A 22237-nucleotide genomic window follows, 5' to 3' on the forward strand; every position below is an offset into this window, starting at 1 on the left:
ATGAAATTTATTCCTTGATAAAAACAGGATTACCAACCTAATTTCCATTTGTTGTATATTGCGTGATACTGGTTTTAACTGTTGTTTGCTTCTCCTGGAAAATCACGTGGCTTTTTGGTTGGTAATCTTGTTTTTTATCAAGGAAGAAAGTTAATGCTTAGCAATTTGTTGTGCTTACAGGCTTTATAGAATTGGTCAGCAAGGGCCGGCCAAGTTTTAGCAGTGACCATTCGTCAACCACTGTGTCCCTGTGTACGCGCATATGCAGCACATCCAGGCAAATCTCGCTCATCAAGCGCCTCAAACTGCATGTACCCTTACGCGTAATAAAGTAGGCTGTAAACTAAAGAGTAGGCAAGTTGTTGCAAGACATCTTGTTGTATCACGTTAAAAGTATTGAAAAACATTAAAGATGTACAAATTCTATGGCTGGGATATTCTTGTGAAAATAGGAATTTTTGTTTGAAGTAATTAAATAATGGCGGAGAAGTTTGCCAGTTCTTCCCGTAATGCGGTTTCAAAATGGCGTCTGGTGAAAAAGTAGGAAGTCACGTCGCCGAAAAAATGGCCAGCAAAACTTCTTTTGTGCGAGTTTCCTCCATCATTTCCTTTACATACTAAAGCTAAATTTAGGATAGAGTTTATACCTGATAGTGTTGAGGTGAGTTTTTTTTATTATTGCTGTTTATTGTGACCCATTTGGGGCATTTTAAGTTCATGACCTGTGTTAATGCCAAGTAAGTAGGGCCTATGTCGTGTACAGTACGGTAATTGATTGGGTGGTTACACAATTAGCAGTGGTACTGAGGACATATTGGTTTCTTACTCCTGAATTCAAACATTTCTGGTCTGAAATGGTAGAAAAAAAATTGTTTTGAAGTGTTTGCGCTTCAAGGGGGTTGGGGTGTTTTACTGTCATGCCTTGTGATATATGCGGATTTTACTACATTTTGGCGACGAGGATGGGATCCTGCTAAACAGGGAGAACATCCAGAAGAAATCTCAGTATGAATACCTTTGGGAATATCGGTGAATTTCAAGATGAAAAGGACAGTGAAGCATGGCCTCTGTATGTGGAACGATTGAAGCAGTTTTTTGAAGCAAACGATGTAGAGGATGCTGGTAAGCAGAGAGCTATTTTGTTAAGTGTTTGTGGTGCTGACACATATAAGTTGATATCAAGCCTTGTAGCACCAGCAAAACCAGGAGAAAAGACTTTTGATGAACTAATATCGATTGCTAAGGATCATTTCAACCCACTACCCTCGGTAATCGTTCAGCGATATAAGTTTAACACACGCATTCAGCAACAAGGAGAGACAACTGCAGAATTTGTTGCTGAATTACGCCGTCTCGCACGACACTGTGAGTATGGGTCTACACTAGAGGATATGTTGCGTGATCGCTTAGTATGTGGCTTAAAGGATGAGCGAGTGCAACGAAGGCTGTTATCAGAGCCCTCCCTTAAATTCAAGAAAGCGTGGGAAATTTCACAAGCCATGGAGCTAGCCATGAAGAATGCCAAAGACCTTCAAAGAAACCTCGAGTCTTTGCCCGTACCAGTGGCCGCTGGACCCCTGCAGCAAGCCAATAAAGTTGCTAGTAGTACCAGCGCCAGGGGGCCTAACCAAACAAGGCCATATCCACAACAAGCACAGCCCCACAAACAAGGTACACACTTCACTAAATGTTATCGATGTGGACGCACGGATCACCATTGAAAGTTTGTTAGCTGACATTCCCCAAGCAGTGGCATTTCTCGATGATATCCTTGTTACAGGTAAATCTGAATCAGAGCACATTGCTAATCTTGATCGAGTACTTACCAGACTACAAAACACCTTTTCTTCATTGTGTGGCCATCTTATGTACACAGTCCTACTTGAGGATGGTCGTGTGTGGAGACGCCATGTTGATCAAATGCGTTTCCGAAATGTGTCAACCACACCCAGTTTGGAGCCAAATTGGCCCATTCCTTCATCGGAGAGGGAGGAAATGGTTGGTGAACAACCACTTGTACAGATTGACAGTACACCATCAGTGGAAGATCCAAGTCCAATGCCAGCAGAGCAGACAGGCTCACAGAACACAGAACCAGACATTGAACTTCGCAGATCCACACGCGTTCGCACCAAACCTGAACTCTATGGATTTCCAGATCTGTGACTCTAAAAAACACAGTTCTTCTTTTGTTACCATGGAAACAGTTGTTGATTAATAATAGTTCCTCATGTAACAATGGAACCAGCCAATAGGTTAATGTATGTTTTCCTACAGACCCGTGGATGTTGGTTCTGAAACTAATTCTCTTGGATTTAATGTTCTAGTGTTCAAGTTGTTGTTTCCTTAAAGTTGTTGTGTTAAGTATTATCTAAAGGAGGAGGAGTTGTGATAACCTGTAGTTGATTATTGTGTTAGCGCCCTCTATTGACTGGTTGGAGAAAAGGTGTTTTGTAGTTGTGTTGGCATCCTTCTTGTTGTTTATTAAAGTCATGTACACATGGTTTCGTTAACCTAATCCAGTGAGTTAAGTCAGTAATTGAAGTTACTACAGGATTCTAATCAGGTAGCCGTATTTCTTGAGATAAAAATGTATTTAATATTGTTTTAATAGTAGTTGAAAGATTTTTGATTTATCGTAGCGTAATACGTTATCGACACTCATATGTTTTCGGTCCCCAACTTTGATTCCCGTTTACCGCGAAATTGTGCAAGCTGCACTGGTGATAGAAGCTATGCAGTTTACTCACGGTCTTTATTTTCATCAGGCTTAATCATGCTGAGAATAAAGTTTCCTGCCGTTGGTTATGCTCAAACATTTATAAAATGATTGGTTTTTGGTACTAATCACTAGTGCATTATTATGCCATTATTCAAATGAGTCAAAGAAACATCATCCAACCTCGAAAGTTCAAAACAAAATTACTATCTGCTATAGATTGAGTTTCATTCTGCTTTAGTCACTAGATGGATCATGTGAGGTGGTTACTATTTGGGATTCTGTGGTGTGCAAATGTGGGGAAAATATTAAAATATTTTAAGTGAAAATTACAACAATTTTTTGTTTTGATTTACTGCATACTGTAATAAATTCCGATAAGCGTAATAAATATTAAGTCTACATTAAAGATATATTAGTTTCTTATCTCCTGAAACCAAACATAACTGGTCTGAAATGGGGGAAAACGGATTGTTTTTTATGAAATGTGAGTGCATCAAGGGGGAAGGGGTGTTTTACTTTCATGCCTTATGATATCGTTGGATTCTAATATAGTAGCCATAATGCTTTAGGACAAAAATGTAATTAAATTTGTTAGTATTTGAATAATATTTTTGATTTATTTTGCAAACATACTAGCTTCTGAATATTCAATAAAATACCAACCAATGAAAGAGTGTGAAAACATATGACGTTGCTCCAATGTCGTGCATGCATAAACACTGTTAATGGCGGACTGTCTCTCGCAATGTAAAACCAAAACTTTAAAAATTTCAACACACCATAAAGTGAAAGTGTTATTGTTAAAAAATTGGATAGATTATTTGAAGAAAAAAAATTGTAGTTTTTGATTGTGAACAATTTTCCTGTTACTCTACTGAAATTACATGACACCAGGATATTTTGTCCGCCCTACTAGCTTCTGAGTAGTCAATAAAATACCAACCAATGAAAGGAACTTTGCTTTAATCTTTTTTAAGATTTCAACACACGAATCCATGATGAAGTGTAAGTTTCATTGTTGGAGAGATGATTTTAAAAATAATCATTTAGTTTTTGATGGTGAACATTTTTCCTGTCATCCTACTGAAAACACATGACACCAGGATTCTTAGTTGTTGTCTAACCCTAGACAATATCAAAAATTTTGGGAGTCAAAAAAGTGGGAGTGCAAACTGAAAAAGTGGGAGTGCAACCTAAAATCACTACAAAAAAATATAAACATTATGTGTGTAGCACACACCATGAGCTCCCAGTGCGAAGTCTGTCTCGCCGGGGTCCACGGTCCTCTTAAGGACCCTTAAATATTAACACCAATGGAGAAAATTCAACAATTTAAAAAAATGCCAGATTGGAGTTCCGACTACAAGGAACATGTGAGTAAAAGTTCAGCTTCCTGAGTAAAGTAAAAATATTTTTTTACAATCTTGTGATTTTTTTTGCAATGGGACGGGACCTTTATACCCTGGACGATGTTACATTGTACGGTTAGGCTAGGTTCAGTTCCATTACTCCTAGAACTTTCGTCTCCCGTAACCTCCCGTAAAGAAGTATATGTCTCACAACAGAAACGATTCGGTTTAGTTAGTTTTGGCATTTCAATAGGAGAGGTTAAATCTCTTCTTTTTTTAACCAAATCTCGCACAAATTGGGCTCTACGTGTTCTTTGAACTCTCATTGACCTAGCAGTCGGGCCAGAAAATCCAATCCACTCGGCAATCTAAAAAAAAAATTAAAATTAAATTCTTACCATAATTCAGTTCCTATTTACTCCGTTTTACTGCTAGTGCTAATCTGCAACAATTATGCCAATGACCCCGAAGCATGCGCATCGCCCGTCGCGATGTGACGATACGTGCTTTAGGTACAAAAAATATGTCCACGCATCTGGGAACAACAAAGTATAAATACTGGTACACTGTTCGAGCTTCGTGGTTCCCAGATGCGTAGACATCCATGAATAAATTATTTTCCGAAAGTAAGTCAGAGTTGTACATGGTGATGTGATCATCATGTACCAAATGATCAGGTGATCTATGTACACATACATGTAGTTTTGGTTATAGTCGGGCGCCCGCAATCGTGCTCGCTATATGCATCTTGGTGCAATCTTTGAAGATGGCCCCCCCCCCTTTTCAAAATCGGCCCAGCCAATTTGAAATTTGCACGGGTCAAACAAATTATACGAGTATTAAAGACACTGGACAGTAGACACTATTGGTAATTGTCAAAGACCAGTCTTCCCACTTGGTGTATCTCAACATATGCACAAATTAACAAACCTGTGAAAATTTGAGCTCAATTGGTTGTCGAGGCTGCGAGATAGTAATGAAAGAAAAACACCCTTGTCACACGAAGTTGTGTGCTTTCAGATGCTTGATTTTGAGACCTGAAGGTCTAATTCTGAGGTCTCAAAATCAAATTTTCAGAAATTTACTTTCAAAAACTACATGTATGTTACTTCAGACGGAGCCACTTCTCACAATGTTTTATACTATCAACCTCTCCCCATTACTCATTACCAAGTAAGGTTTTATGCTATTTCTTCTGGCTCTGCGTTTTTCCCGACTCTGCCATGAAAGGCCGGTCCGCGTTTTTTCATTTTTTGTCATCAAGCAGCAAGTAATTTTACTGCACAACACTCGCACAGAGCAGAGAAAGGGAACCTGTCATCTTGGTGATAGTCTTTGACTAAAGCCGTTAAGTCGTTAAGCACGATGGGTACTTTACTTTTGCCCATGTCGTTGTCCCATTCCACCAAGAGAGGGCGCTTTACTAAAAACTGTATTAAAAAGCCAACACCTTGAGCCAAGACTAGGCGCACATTGTCTTTCACGTTGACAAGTTGGAAACTAAATAATGGTAGTCGAGGACGCATCGCGTTTGTCACAAAAAAACATCTTAAAAATGAGGCAAACAGCACACTATTACCTGGTACAATTGTGGCCTATGTTTCTGTTAATGTTTTGTCTACGCTGCAGTACCAAGCCTGTTATTCAGACTCGTAGTGCTGGCCCAAAATCTGGACACGGAGACCCATAGCGCCGGCCCAAAATCCGGACACAAAAAAATATTTTGTTGTGTTTTTTTCCATGACCCGCTCACATGCCTGTTTCAAATAAATTGTTTTTGAATCCAGAATTTTAGTATCTTTAAATCTCCCATCTATCCGGAAAATGTTGCCCTTTCCTGAAAGATGTCTTGATCGCCGATGCACACAGATGAGTGCGTCACTCTTTTGCCAATACTCGATGCAAAATGTTCACGAGGACTCGGTCTGGACACAGACCGACGACTTTCATGTAAGTTCACTTATGGAAAAAAAAAATGTTACATACCATTTGTTGCCTATAGTGGTTGATTCTTGTGTCTGGCTACTAGATGTTTTGTGGTGATTGTGTTTTTAGTTTGGACCCCTGTATCACCAACAGAAATCAAAATCGATACACATACAGGCAGTGTTGTATGACTCGAGTCCAGGACTCGGACTCGAGTCCATCGCGGGTCACAATTTTGGTGACTCGGACTTGACTTGAGTCTAGTCGGCAAAAGACTCAGACTCGGACTCGACCATTATGACTTGGATTTGTCTCTGAGGACTCGTGACTTGCGAGTCACGCATTTTTAAAAAGTTATACCTAGTTTTGAATATTAATTTCAAAAAATTCTGATGATCCATCGTCATGCCAGATATGCACACATGGAGGAATATAATTGCATACACTGTCGTATGGTGTTGCAATGACTGTTCGTGATTATCCTGTAGATTGCCAGTCCTTTCCTGTCAACTTGCGTCAACTCACTTGTGCTGTCAACTCGCCGTCAACTCAACCACGCCACCGCAGATGGCAGACAAGTATTAGTCTTGACCCAAGACACCAGCAATCAATTTACATGAAGCGCAGTACATACAACACTATGTGGTACCGGTAATTGACGTCTTGGGCCAAGACTATTCCATATTCAGGAAAGCGCCCTCTGTTGTCCATGTCGTACAAGTTCTGTGAAAAAGCAAGATGGCTGCCGACGGTTTTGCTGTGTCGCGATAATTGTTATCACAAGAAAAAAAGAAGACAAAATTAAATGTAGTAAAAGTTAATTTGGAAGTTTTCTGTCAATATCTTTAAACTGCATACATGTGTAACTTTAATGTCAATCTGTGGATAATAATAATAATAATAAACAGTTCTTATATAGCGCATATTAAGTTTGGGCGATAATTTTGACATCATCAGTCTTCAAACTCCAAGTGAAAGTTGTAGAAGAGACAGTCATAGCATAAGAGAGGTATTCTAATGACCTATTCTTCTGGTTTTACTCCAAACCTATGAAGTGCAAGATGTCTCAGCTAGGAAATACATCGTGATATTGCGATAATTAATCGATATCGCGATATATCGATACATCATTATTTCGATTAAAACCAAATCGATCCGATATCGCAATCGTTTCCAAATTAATATCGCGATATTCGATAATATCGTGATATCGCCCAAGCTTAGCGCATAATACAAAATAAAGTCTCTAAGCGCTTATGATATGTTTTGTGTTGAGTACAAAAAGTACCCAAACCCTTTAAATGTCAGTACTAATCAGCTCAAACAGATAAACATTGTCATGATTGCTTTGCTGTAACTCTCACTCCTTTTCATCTGCAATAAGTGCCCCTATGGCTTTTGTCAATTTATGTTATGCTGTGCAATCAGCAAGTGATGACAGTCGGCTATCAGTGCCTTCTCAAATGCATCCTAATGTAGCAATCGTGCCTATACATAAAACTTTGTTGGAAAATAAAATAAAGCTGGAGGTGAGATCCTTTATCGCACGGCCACTACCCTGCAAGGTAAATAAACGTTCGGGACTGAGATTGGATGTCGTCAAACTTCTATAATGCAAAAAATCAAATCCTACGCGTGTACATGTAATAAGGTTTTTTTGCACTTCACATGTTGTGTTTCAGGCCTAGACTTGGACTGAGGCCATGACTCGTTGCCCCTAGATTTTGTAGATTTTCTAATGAAAGTGCCCTTTTTAACGAGCTGCAGAGCAGTGCGAGCCTATGTAATACCAATTTCCGTCCGTCTGTCCGTCCGTCCATTAAATGTTCATAACTCCTTATTGCAATGATGTTAATGCAAAGTTTTAATCAAATATTTATTGCTGCTTAGATGCATATAATATGAAAAGATAAAACTCAAAGATCACTGGTTCCAGTTGAATGAACTAAATCAATGAAAACCTTAAATGTCATAACCTCATACTTGTCCACATCACCACCCCTTTGACCTTCAGTCGATCAAATGATTGGTTTTTCTGTCAGTCATAGGTTCTATCTGGTGATCAGCAGCTCGCCATGGCAGCTTCGCTGTTCTAGTTGAAAAAAAGTTTGTTAATTGTCAAAGACCAGTATCCTCACTTGGTGTATCCCAAAATTTGCATAAAAAAGGTTGAGCTCAATTAGTCATCGAAGTTGCAAGAGAATAATGCAAGAAAAAACAACCTTGTTGCATTACTTTGTGTGCTTTCAGATGCATAAAAAAAGGCTTTGCAGCTAAAGTCTTTTATTATTTGAGTGAGAAATTACCTCATTCTCAAAAACTATGGTACTTCAGAGGGAGGCATTTTTCACAATTGGTATGTTCAGACAGCGTACTATAAAGTTAGACCAGAATCAACTTAACTTTTTTGAAAAGAGTGGTGTAGTCGTAAAAAAAAACGTCCCCTTGCGTTCAGACGGCACTGAGTTAAACCTCATACGGTTTAACTTTGGTTTTAAGAGGTCAAAGCAGATGTGACCCAATTACTCTAACATCTGGAATATCAGAAACCACGTGCCCAGATACTCCTGCCAAGTGCCCCGCTGGACGATAATTTTGTTCGTATTGGATGACAAGGCTCTCAATCGAACGCGGAAAACAGTTTTACCGTAGGAAGGGCGAGCACTAGCCAAGAACAAACTGTAAAAAATGAATTAAACAAACCAAACATGACTGTAAAGTATAAATAAAATTAATACAAACTGCCAGAGAAAATCACTGAACTGGCATCCATATTCCATCAGAATATTTTTGTGTTTTTATACCAACAGTTTTGATTTAATAAATGCATAATTTGTAATTTGCAAAAAAATTAAAAGCAGTCCTTAATTCTTAGTTAAAGTTATGATATATTTTCCGGATGATGTTTGTCTTTGTACCCATACATGTACATGTTTTGCATGTAAGTCGGTGTTGTGGTAGTCTGTTGGTGTATTTGTTTGTTTTGTTCGTCTTTTGTCTGTCCGTAGGTACGGGAACAAAAGCTTTGCTTCACCCTATGCCTAGATGTTGTCCTGTTTGTCATTATCTACTCAACTTCGGTGTAAATTGTTATTGTCTTTACTTCATCTGTGGTTTGCCATTATTTATTCATTACCATGTATATTAACTTTAATGATGTACACAAATGTAACTTTATGGCAACATTGAAATAAATGTATTGAAATGAAAAAAAATGAACTCAGTCGATCGGATGTTGCGATCTCTCAAAAGCTGGTTCTAGTGTTTTTTTATTCGTATTCCTGCATAACTGACACCACACGTGCAAGTTGCATATATACATAGTACATTTTTCAGTACGTCCAACATTTGCTGACAATGTTGTGATTGTACCCCTACAGTACGGTCTACACAGCCTAGCTTGCACCCACTGCAACATGCAGTTAATTCTCCTTAATAAGAAAGTTTAGCATGCTAGCAACGGAGCCAACAATAAGCACATCCACGGGATTGCTGATGGATACCACTATGGGATGGCAGTGCTGTGAGAAGCATTGGGCCGGATAAATAAAAAGCAGCAATTGCTTATGAAGTAAAATGTCCAGCATTAGCAAAAGGTTGATAAGTAAAAGATCGGGCTCAAGCAATTGCTGAAATCTCTATAAATAACCGTTTACTTGACAAAACACTTATTGATTGGATAAGTAAATTGTCGGATGATTGCACAATAGTAGAAGTCAATGCTTGGAGTTTAGGTTTTTAGGCTTCATGTCGATGAAACAAAATATTCATTTTTACAATGATTTTGAACATAACATTTTTTATGGCTTCATTTGATGAAATAAATAGTCATATTTTATCCACTTAAACTTATTGGTTTTTAGGCTTCATGTCGATGAAACAAAATATTCATATTTACAATGATTTTGAACATAATATTTTGTTTGGTTTCATTTGCTGAAATAAATAGTCATATTTTATCCACTTAAACTTATTGGTTTTTAGGCTTCATGTCGATGAAACAAAATATTCATTTTTACAATGATTTTGAACATAACATTTTTTATGGCTTCATTTGCTGAAATAAATAGTCATATTTTATCCACTTAAACTTATTGGTTTTTAGGCTTCATGTGGATGAAACAAAATAGTCATTTTTACAATGATTTTGAACATAACATTTTTTGAGGCTTCATTTGATGAAATAAATAGTCATATTTTATCCTCTTAAACTTATTGGTTTTAAGGCTTCATGTTGATGAAACAAAATCGTTATTTTTTAACGATTTTTAACAAAACATTTTTTAGGCTTCATGTTGCTGAAAAACTGTCATTTTTTAATGATCTTGAGCATAAGATAATTTAAGGCTTCATTTGCTGAAATAAATAGTCATATTTTATCCTCTTAAACTTGTTGGTTTTAAGGCTTCATGTTGATGAACTAAAATCGTTATTTTTTTAAAAGATTTTGAACATAATATTTTGTTTGGCTTCACTTGCTGAAATAAATAGTCATATTTTATCCTCTTAAACCTATTGGTTTTTAGGCTTCATGTTGATGAAACAAAAGTCTTCTAATTTTGTAATGATCTTGAACATAATATTATGTTTTTTGTGTGCTTTATTTGATGAAAAAATAGTCATATTTCATGATCTTACACAAGGCAGCGGACACTTTTGGTAATTCCCAATATTTTTCAGCATAAAACCTTACTTGGTAATGAGAAATGGGGAGCTGTGGATAGTATAAACTGTCAACCATTGTGAGAAATGGCCCCCTCTAAAGTAACGTAGTTTGACAAAGAAGTAACTTTCCACGCATTTGATTTCGAGACCTCATAATTAGAGTATGAGGTCTCGAACTCAAGCGTCTAAAAACACACAACTTCGTTTGACAAGGGTGTTTTGTCTTGCATTATTATCTCACAAGTTCGACGACCAATTGAGCTCAAATTTGCACAGGGTTGTTATTTTATGCAAATGGTGAGATACACCAAGTGAGAAGACTGGTCTTTGACAAATACCAGTAGCGTCCAGTGCCTTGCATGGTTTTGGGGCCCCATGTTGATGACAAAAAAATCGTCATTTGTTAACGATTTCTAAAATAATATTTTTTTAGGCTTCATCTTGCTGAAACAAAAAGTATTTTTCTACAATCTATAAACTTATTTGTTTTTGGCTTAAAGACACTGGACAGTATTGGTAATTGTCAAAGACCAGTCTTCTCTCTTGGTGTATCTGAACATGCATAAAATAACAAACCTGTGAGCTCAATTGGTCGTCAAAGTTGCGAGATAATAATGAAAGAAAGAAACACCCTTGTCACACGAAGTGTGCTTACAGATGCTTCATTTCGAGTAAATCTGAGGTTTAAAAATTGAATTCGTGGAAAATTCATGCTTTCTCGGAAAACTACGCTACTTCAGAGGGAGCCGTTTCTCACAATGTTTTATACTATCAACAGCTCCCCAGTACTTGCTACCAAGTAAGGTTTTATGCTGATAATTAGTTTGAGTAATTACCAATAGTGTCCACTGCCTTCAATCCTGATGAAATAGAAAGCATAACAATTAATTATTGTGAGACTATTAAATAGCGCGCAGAAAATGTTAAACACAATTTGAACTCAAACAACAGAAACCCTTAAGCTCAAAATATATGTGCTTAGTATAGTTTTGCCTTTTCCTTATATATAGTGTTACTTAAAGTTCTGTTGTGGGGTCCAGGTAACCAAGTCAGTATACTGCTTTTCCCCCGTGTTGTCCTCATCGGACGGACCATTCGTATCACTCAACTCTTGGTCTTGGCACTGTAGTCGTCTCATTTCATCCTTGTGTATTTCAAATGCTCCAAAAGTACCAATCTCTGGAGCTCGGTCATTGAGAGGCTGGCTCAGTTTCAATTGATAACAGCTTTCTCTTTGCTGTAGCAGCACGTTTCGAGCATCGACTAGTCTGTATGGGTGCTGCAGGGGGGTCCAGATCCAATGAAGAATTTCCACCCGATAAGATATAATTTGTACATTATTATGTTAAACGGATAATTTGAAATAATAGATGTGTGTGTGTTTTGCTCAGATTTAAAACAACGCGATATTTCTGATGAAAGTGAAAGTTTTCGTTGCATCTGAAATGAAGAATTAAAGCCTTGAAATAGTAGAAGTTTCTAAATGCTGATGTGTGATATTTTAAAGTTTAATTTTGAGGGGAGGGGCTAGTAAAAAAAACCCAGAGAAGCGGATACTAACAGATCATAAGTAAAAAATTATGATACATAGACTTTCATTCGAGAATAAATGCTAAATATGCAAAAACTAAAAACGGTTCATGGTGTATTTCGTATGTTGTCGATTTTAATAATAACACTCATCTACTAAAAGTCAATGTTGAATACTTAGATTCCCTTCAACATTTTTGACCATGTTTTAATATAATGATATAATTGTGGAAGCACAAATTGTTGTGGATTTTGACTAACCTGGTTGCAAGTGGAAGATGACGATGATGCAGGGAATCCAGCACTCATTGCGCTGGGCATTTTCGTGATGGTTGGATTTTCATCTCAGCGCAACATAGTGTACAACTCTTTTTCCCAGGGAGCCAGGACAATTTTACGATTTCCTGTCTGTTTAGCATGTGTCTTCTTTTTCACCTGTGACTTCATATTGGCAACTTTCTTTGCGATTTGTCTTTCGTCCATGGATTTCCCTGTATTGGCAGCTATGGTTTTTCTTGCTTTTTTCAGTGCTTTTAACTTCATCTCTTTGGCACCCGGTAGCTGGCTCTTATCGAGGATCATAGGGTAGTCTTTAATAATCAAAACTAGCATGTCACTTAGCATTATTTTTTCATCATTGCCACACTGTCATCAGTAAATTCATTAGTAGCAGACCTATCTGTGACATCCATGATTATCTTGTGCACTAGTCGTATTCGCGATGAAAAATGAGTACATGTAGATACTTATATGGAAAAGGTACGTGTGCTCATTTAGATTAAATTAAAGTGGACGCTGCCACCCGGTGTTGTTATATTCTACCTCCATGCCCTCTGATTATGAACCCCTCTATTATGCCTTTCTTCGACCATTCACTAATCCGATTAAGTGAAAGGTGTTTAGTCAAGTAACAGTTTATTTATAGATTTTTAAGCAGTCGCTGGAGCCAGATCTTTCACGCATCGGCCTATTGCTAATGCTGGACCTTTCATACGGCCCAGTATCTTGACAAACTGCAAGGAAATGCTACAGGACAATAGCAAAATGTCGTCTTCATTTACATGTCAATAAGAAGAGTCCCTGAAACCATTGCTTGTACTTACCATTTCGGCTAAATACTAGCAAGAAAATGCTTACTTTTATTTATAAAGCAATTACTATTTTTTATTTATCCGGCCCATTGGGCCTGCGTCACAAAACAAATGTCTTGCTCCTTTGCTGCGTTTATACGCATGAAAAGTTTTATCTGTTGTAGGACGCACAACAAAACAGGCTTTGAAAATAAGAGAATAAACGGGTAGGACGAGTTCTTACACAGCCGTTTAAAGCCGCCATTCACAAATGCCCTTTTGTTACAAAACGTGTGAAAAATACAATTACAGACACTATGATAGTTGAAAATTTTAGGTTTTAACTACTTTTTTCAAAAACTTTGTGAAGAGTCTGATGAGCGTGGGTTGCGTGTACATGCGGGCGCTTGGAAATAGATTTTGCGCGTGCGCTTAAAAGTACATTGCGCGCTGTTACTAATAGCTATGAATTGCGTTCCGCGTGATAATCTTGCACTCCTGTCATGCGGAAGCCAGCCGGTTATAAACACTGGTCATTATCAACCGTTTAAACACACCCACATGCGCTTACCACCAATAAGAGTAGAGAAACTGTGTGGGGTATTTATGGATATCATTTTGTTTCAGAATTTTTTTAATCATGGGTGTGGGCCGATGTTAACTGCATATATACCAACTGAGAGCGTTTTGACAACTCGGTAAGTGGCAAGAACATTTGTGCTGCTTCAGCAATACCTAGAGACCACAGTGACTATGTACGTAAACCACTCTCGCTCCTGGTCCCAGGTCGTGAGTTAAAGTGATTATGTTTTTTTTTTTAATATGTCCACACACAGTCAACAGTCATCGTGGAGGACTTACACCGGATGTCATTCTGTCCACACAACGTGTTAAAAGATAAACCGAACTGGTTTAGACTTAGACCGTCCCAGAGATGATTAGGCTGGGGCGACTAGTGAAATTTACTACTCGACCAGTTTACTACTCAATAGTTGCGACTTCAACACTAGTCACAAGTAATTTTTAATTCCCAACCAAGATGCATGCAGTGCCTGAGGATTGGATTGAAACGATTGAAGGATTTTGCCACTGATTGTTTTTCTTTTAAAAGTAAGTTATGTTGTTGTGGATAGTAGTGAGTGACACAATTGGTTCACCTAACAGGAAGTCACAACTATTTTTGTAGTAGGCCTATAGTTGTGGGCGGCATGATTAACCAACTATAAGCAATCAATAGTCGCGACTTCGATACCAGTCGCATTGGTCGACCAGGCTTTCATGACGAACCTGTTGATAGTTGTACATCAGGAATAAATGTTTATTGTTTAGCAATTTTGAGAACATGCAGTGGTGTCACACTGTCGTAGGCTGCTGTAAAAATCAGTTAGCAATGCACCAAACTTCTTATTCTACGGTGAGTTGCTTCAATGTTATGTACTTGTACACCAGTGACGTTAAGTGTGAGGATGGGAAGGCCGTTGGTTTCTCTTTAAATAATACTTGATATAGCAATCTGAATTGGGGATCCAATAAGGATGAGATCTAGTTTAAAATTTACATTCATAAATACCTCAGACGACAGTTTCGCTATTCTTATTGGCGGAGAGCGTGTCACGTGGTGGTGTTTAAATGGTTAATAGTGACCAGTTGGAGCTCTGTTTATAACCGTTAGTCTTGAGGCAAGACGTTTCTCGTGACGGGCAATGCGGGCGCTGTCGGTGAGTTGGCTGCGACGTGTGTGAAAGGAAAACGGGAACGTCTTGCACCAAGACTATATGCGCACGAACGAATACGGAAACTGTCGGAAATAGGCGTCTCAGTCATAACAATGCAACACACGGACGTACAGAGCTCAAGAACGTCGGAAACAGATAAGTTTTACACAGTTTCTTACTTTATCACGCCTTTAACCAAAAAGGCATTTATGGGAATAAAAGAGTAGTGACTCGTTCTTTAACGGCCGTTTAAAACCTTGCAGGGTTGTTGCCGTGTGACGGCAACGACCCTGCATGCTTTTTATTCCCTTAGTAATCATCTATAATCATGTTATTCATAATGCCCAGTTGCGCATCCATGCAACAACGTGAGAAAAATGTGGTTCTTAGGGAAAACCTGAGGAAGTATGCCACTGTGCCTCATAGCTCAGTTGGTAGAGCATCTGCCTGGAGTGTCAGGGGGTCTTGGGTTCAAATCCAAATGAAGACCATCTGATTTTTCTCTCATCCCATGTTGGTAACAATGCACGTAACGTTCAAATGATCATTAGAAAAGGTGGTCTAAATGCATTACAATGGAAATCTCTGGTCCCCTTCAGGTCTATAAGATTGGTAATTAAGATCCTAAATCACTCTATTGTCCCTTTCATCGCCTTAAGCTCGGTTCATACTTTCTGCAAATGCGAATCAAATTTTGAAGTCACATGGCTGTTTTTGCAGGGAATGTTTCACAGGAGTTGAACAGTTGTCTAGATTTTAAACAAATTTCAATACAAGTTGAACTTGCGAATTTTGCATTGCGAAATTGTGATGTCAAAATTTGTTTAGCATTCGCATGGAGTATGAACCGGGCTGTAAAGTAACCAAAGTCTTTCTCTGAAATTGCCTTAACATATCTGTTGCCCATCAGGGACATCTCTGACACAATAAAACTCTTGTAGTGTGGGCGTGAATCAGGAGATTCATTTAACCCCTTAGCCTTAATGATGAAATATAACACCATTCTCTAAGGGGTTTCCTTTGCATACTAACCCATACATAACCCATAATTATTCTGAATAAATTTAGTTCCATACGGTTTAATTTACAACATTTATCATCTTCTCTGGGATCTCTATTGATCATTTTAAAAACAATTAACCTTTCCTTGTAATGTACACTGTATACATGTAACTCTTGAATGTAAACATAGCAAATAGTTGATGTGCAATCAGTTTTCTAATAGATCGTGTGTCAGGTAATGGCAGACATGCAAACAAGGAAAAAACATATTTCCATAAGGAAAATATAGACTTTAAAAACACTGGACACCTTTGGAAATTGTCATAGACCAGTATTCTCACTTGGTGTATCCCAACATGTGCATAAAAAATGTGAAAGTTTGGACTCAATTGGTCATTGAAGTTTCAAGAAAATTATGAAAGAAATATCACCCTTGTTGTACAAAATAGTGTGCTTTCCGATAGAAATAAAAGGCTTCTGGCCAGAAGTCTTTTATTAATTTAGTGAGAAATTACCTCTGTCTCAAAAACTACATTACTTCAGAGGGAGTCGTTTCTCAAAATATTTAATACTATCAACAGCTTTCCATTGCTCATTACCAAGTATGGTTTAATGCTAATATATATTTTGAGTAATTACCAAACATAATAATAATAATAATAATGAAAATTTATAAGGCGCCGGTATCCGCCATGACTGACGCTCATTGCTCACTAACAAAAAGAAAAGAAAGAAAAGAAAAGAACAACAAATTAATCACAAATGGTGAGGAAAACAGGTGGGTTTTTAAGCAGGATTTAAATACAGTCAATGAAGAAGACTGACGAATTTCAAGGGGTAGATTGTTCCAGAGTTTGGGAGCAGCATGTGAAAAGGACCGATCTCCCCAAGAGTGACTGGTGCGGGGGACAGTAAGTTGCAGGGCGCTGCTTGAACGAAGGCTACGTGACGGTAGATGTCGACTGATGATGTCTGTCATGTAGTCCGGTGAATTTCCTTGAAGTGACTGGAAAACGAGAATGAGGATCTTTAAGGCGATGCGATCGATGATAGGACAGTGCCTTTAAGGCTTGTTAAACCTACATGTAGTGCCCGATTTTCTGTATTTTCTTGCTACTGAGTACACATTTTACTTTTCTTTCAGGGCAATCCGACTTGACAATCAAGCTGAATGAAAAAGACTGCGGAGATTCATTCAAGAATAAGAAGTCACAAGGTAAGGATTTTAATGTTTTTGAATGTTTTGTTTCTTAGTACAAATACTTCATACAAATTCATCAAACTCATTTTGAGGAGAGGTAAGGGATCCCTCTTGGTTAACAACATTTTCATATACCAATTGTTCACTTATTAAAAAAAAGTGTATGACAAAAATGTTGTTCTCGTCCCCCCACTATTCTCCATACATGAAGTGTTTATAACGAGCACAGAAATGTACTGTATTTTAAGAATGTACACATTTTAAACAGACAAAACTGTAATTTCCTTTGAACCATTGATTGCTCTGGACCTCTATTACTGTCACTGAATGATTTGTTTAGATTTGCTCTTGATCCATATTACTCTTAACGAGTGATTGGTCTCTTTGCTCTTGAATCCTTGTACTATCAACGAATGATGACTCCTTGTACTGTCGATGGTGTCTTTGCTCATAGCCCTTATCAAATAATTGGGTGCAGGATGAAGGACTGTGGTTGAAGCATTAGGTCTGATCGCACCAATAGAATTATCGGCAGACCAGAGGTCTGGAAATCAAATTTGTGGAAAATGACTTCTTTCTCGAAAACTACGTTACTTCAGAGGGAGCCGTTTTTCACAATTTTGTATACTATCAACAGCTCTTCATTGCTTATTACCAAGTAAGTTTTTATGCTGATAATTATTTTGAGTAATTACCAATAGTGTCCAGTGCCTTTAAAACACAACATTTCTGTTTTACAGAAAAACACATCTTCAAGATGACATTACAATTACATCTCTGAAGGACACCTTTGACACCCGAAGTCAACCACTAAGTCCAATGAGTGTCATTATTGAGGTAGCGCCTAAATCATCAGTGTCATGTCTTCACTAAGGCCTGAATAAATATACTAAAGCAGAGTCAACTATTAGTTGGATGGACGGCTGATTGTGATCACTGGAAACAAGGTACACAAATTAAAGTTACATTTAGCACTTATTTTGGACACAAAATGAAAAAAAAAAGAGACATCAGTTTCTAGTGTCAGACACTCGATTCGTGATAACTTGACGTTTCGATGCACTTTAAGCGATCGATTAGCATTTTTGCCCTTGCCCTATTTACTGTAATGTTTGCATCTCTGTAATGGCAGGACAAATTATGTGTGACGGCACAAACTATTTTCATTGCTGAAAAGTTTGTGTCTCTGTAATGGCAGGAAAAATTATGTGTGACGGCACAAACTATTCTCATTGATGTAAAGTTTGCATCTCTGTAATGATAGGAAAAATTATGTGTGACGGCACAAACTATTCTCATTGATGTAAAGTTTGCGTTTCTATAATGGCAGGAAAAATTATGTATGACGGCACAAACTATTCTCATTGATGTAAAGTTTGCGTTTCTATAATGGCAGGAAAAATTATGTATGACGGCACAAACTATTCTCATTGATGTAAAGTTTGCATCTCTGTAATGGCAGGAAAAATTATGTGTGACGGCATAAACTATTCTCATTGATTTAAAGTTTGCATCTCTGTAAGGACAAGAAAAATTATGTTTGACGGCACAAACTATTCTCATTGATGTAAAGTTTGCATCTCTGTAATGGCAGGAAAAATTATGTGTGACGGCACAAACTGTTCTCATTGATGTAAAGTTTGCATCTGTTATGGCAGGGAAAAGTATGTGTGATGGCACAAACTATTCTCATTGATGTAAAGTTTGCATCTCTGTAAGGACAAGAAAAATTATGTTTGACGGCACAAACTATTCTCATTGATGTAAAGTTTGCATCTCTGTAAGGACAAGAAAAATTATGTTTGACGGCACAAACTATTCTCATTGATGTAAAGTTTGCATCTCTGTAAGGACAAGAAAAATTATGTTTGACGGCACAAACTATTCTCATTGATGTAAAGTTTATATCTCTGTAATGGCAGGAAAAATTATGTTTGACGGCACAAACTATTCTCATTGATGTAAAGTTTGCATCTCTGTAATGGCAGGAAAAATTATGTTTGACGGCACAAACTGTTCTCATTGATGTAAAGTTTGCATCTCTGTAAGGACAAGAAAAATTATGTTTGACGGCACAAACTATTCTCATTGATGTAAAGTTTGCATCTCTGTAAGGACAAGAAAAATTATGTTTGACGGCACAAACTATTCTCATTGATGTAAAGTTTGCATCTCTGTAAGGACAAGAAAAATTATGTTTGACGGCACAAACTATTCTCATTGATGTAAAGTTTGCACCTGTAATGGCAGGAAAATTTATGTGTGACGGCACAAACTATTCTCATTGATGTAAAGTTTGCATCTCTGTAATGGCAGGAAAAATTATGTGTGACGGCACAAACTATTCTCATTGATGTAAAGTTTGCATCTGTAATGACAGGAAAATTTATGTGTGACGGCACAAACTATTCTCATTGATGTAAAGTTTGCATCTGTAATGACAGGAAAATTTATGTGTGACGGCACAAACTATTCTCATTGATGTAAAGTTTGCATCTCTGTAAGGACAAGAAAAATTATGTTTGACGGCACAAACTATTCTCATTGATGTAAAGTTTGCATCTCTGTAAGGACAAGAAAAATTATGTTTGACGGCACAAACTATTCTCATTGATGTAAAGTTTGCATCTCTGTAAGGACAAGAAAAATTATGTTTGACGGCACAAACTATTCTCATTGATGTAAAGTTTGCACCTGTAATGGCAGGAAAATTTATGTGTGACGGCACAAACTATTCTCATTGATGTAAAGTTTGCATCTCTGTAATGGCAGGAAAAATTATGTGTGACGGCACAAACTATTCTCATTGATGTAAAGTTTGCATCTGTAATGACAGGAAAATTTATGTGTGACGGCACAAACTATTCTCATTGATGTAAAGTTTGCATCTGTAATGACAGGAAAATTTATGTGTGACGGCACAAACTATTCTCATTGATGTAAAGTTTGCACCTGTAATGGCAGGAAAATTTATGTGTGACGGCACAAACTATTCTCATTGATGTAAAGTTTGCATCTGTAATGACAGGAAAATTTATGTGTGACGGCACAAACTATTCTCATTGATGTAAAGTTTGCACCTGTAATGGCAGGAAAATTTATGTGTGACGGCACAAACTATTCTCATTGATGTAAAGTTTGCATCTGTAATGACAGGACAAATTATGTGTGACGGCACAAACTGTTCTCATTGATGTAAAGTTTGCATCTGTAATGGCAGGGAAAAGTATGTGTGACGGCACAAACTGTTCTCATTGATGTAAAGTTTGCATCTGTAATGGCAGGGAAAAGTATGTGTGACGGCACAAACTATTCTCATTGATGTAAAGTTTGCATCTCTGTAATGACAGGACAAATTATGTGTGACGGCACAAACTGTTCTCATTGATGCAAAGTTTGCATCTCTGTAATGATAGGAAAAATTATGTGTGACGGCACAAACTATTCTCATTGATGCAAAGTTTGCACCTGTAATGGCAGGAAAATTTATGTAGACGGCACAAACTATTCTCATTGATGTAAAGTTTGCATCTCTGTAATGATAGGAAAAATTATGTGTGACGGCACAAACTGTTCTCATTGATGCAAAGTTTGCATCTCTGTAATGATAGGAAAAATTATGTGTGACGGCACAAACTGTTCTCATTGATGTAAAGTTTGCACCTGTAATGGCAGGAAAATTTATGTAGACGGCACAAACTATTCTCATTGATGTAAAGTTTGCATCTCTGTAATGATAGGAAAAATTATGTGTGACGGCACAAACTATTCTCATTGATGTAAAGTTTGCACCTGTAATGGCAGGAAAATTTATGTAGACGGCACAAACTATTCTCATTGATGTAAAGTTTGCATCTCTGTAATGATAGGAAAAATTATGTGTGACGGCACAAACTATTCTCATTGATGTAAAGTTTGCACCTGTAATGGCAGGAAAATTTATGTAGACGGCACAAACTATTCTCATTGATGTAAAGTTTGCATCTCTGTAATGGCAGGAAAAATTATGTAGACGGCACAAACTATTCTCATTGATGTAAAGTTTGCGTTTCTATAATGGCAGGAAAAATTATGTATGACGGCACAAACTATTCTCATTGATGTAAAGTTTGCGTTTCTATAATGGCAGGAAAAATTATGTATGACGGCACAAACTATTCTCATTGATGTAAAGTTTGCATCTCTGTAATGGCAGGAAAAATTATGTTTGACGGCACAAACTATTCTCATTGATGTAAAGTTTGCATCTCTGTAAGGACAAGAAAAATTATGTTTGACGGCACAAACTATTCTCATTGATGTAAAGTTTGCGTTTCTATTATGATAGGAAAAATTATGTGTGACGGCACAAACTATTCTCATTGATGTAAAGTTTGCGTTTCTATTATGATAGGAAAAATTATGTGTGACGGCACAAACTATTCTCATTGATGTAAAGTTTGCAGCTCTGTAATGGCGGGAAAAATTATGTGTGACGGCACAAACTATTCTCATTGATGAAAAGTTTGCATCTCTGTAATGGCAGGAAAAATTATGTGTGACGGCACAAACTATTCTCATTGATGTAAAGTTTGCATCTCTGTAATGGCGGGAAAAATTATGTGTGACGGCACAAACTATTCTCATTGATGTAAAGTTTGCATCTCTATTATGATAGGAAAAATTATGTGTGACGGCACAAACTATTCTCATTGATGTAAAGTTTGCATCTCTGTAATGGCAGGAAAAATTATGTGTGACGGCACAATTTATTCTCACTGGTGTGACGGCACAATTTATTCTCACTGATGTACAGTTTGTGTCTCTTTATAAACACAGGAGAAAGTCCGTATGACAGCATAGGTTTATCCTATTGCTAAAAGCATGAACATTGGTTTGTGGAGGCATAGTTTCTCCTTTTTGGTAACACCAAAGTTATGATGAAGTGTATAATGAGAGCAAAAGTTTTTCTCATTGATGTTAAGTTTGTGTCTCTGTAAATACAGGAGAAACCCTGTACAACAGCATCTCTGTGATAACAAATTATTGTAAATTAACACACAACACTATTGTTTTAC

At 37.4% G+C, this 22237-nt stretch overlaps 1 protein-coding gene across 3 annotated transcripts in view; it reads left to right on the forward strand.

The window, feature by feature from the left end:
• The first annotated feature begins 527 nt into the window (after positions 1 to 527).
• The window catches only part of LOC139936618 (cytoplasmic FMR1-interacting protein-like), a 32612-nt gene continuing 10902 nt past the window's right edge, over positions 528 to 22237 (forward strand). For all 3 annotated transcript variants that reach the window (XR_011785984.1, XM_071931465.1, XM_071931467.1), the window contains exons 1-3: positions 528 to 661; positions 17124 to 17195; positions 17921 to 18127. The gene's annotated coding sequence lies outside the window, so the exon portion shown is untranslated. The remainder of the gene's footprint in view (positions 662 to 17123; positions 17196 to 17920; positions 18128 to 22237) is intronic.

Source organism: Asterias amurensis, chromosome 4, assembly GCF_032118995.1.
Source record: "Asterias amurensis chromosome 4, ASM3211899v1".
Lineage (NCBI taxonomy): Eukaryota > Metazoa > Echinodermata > Asteroidea > Forcipulatida > Asteriidae > Asterias > Asterias amurensis.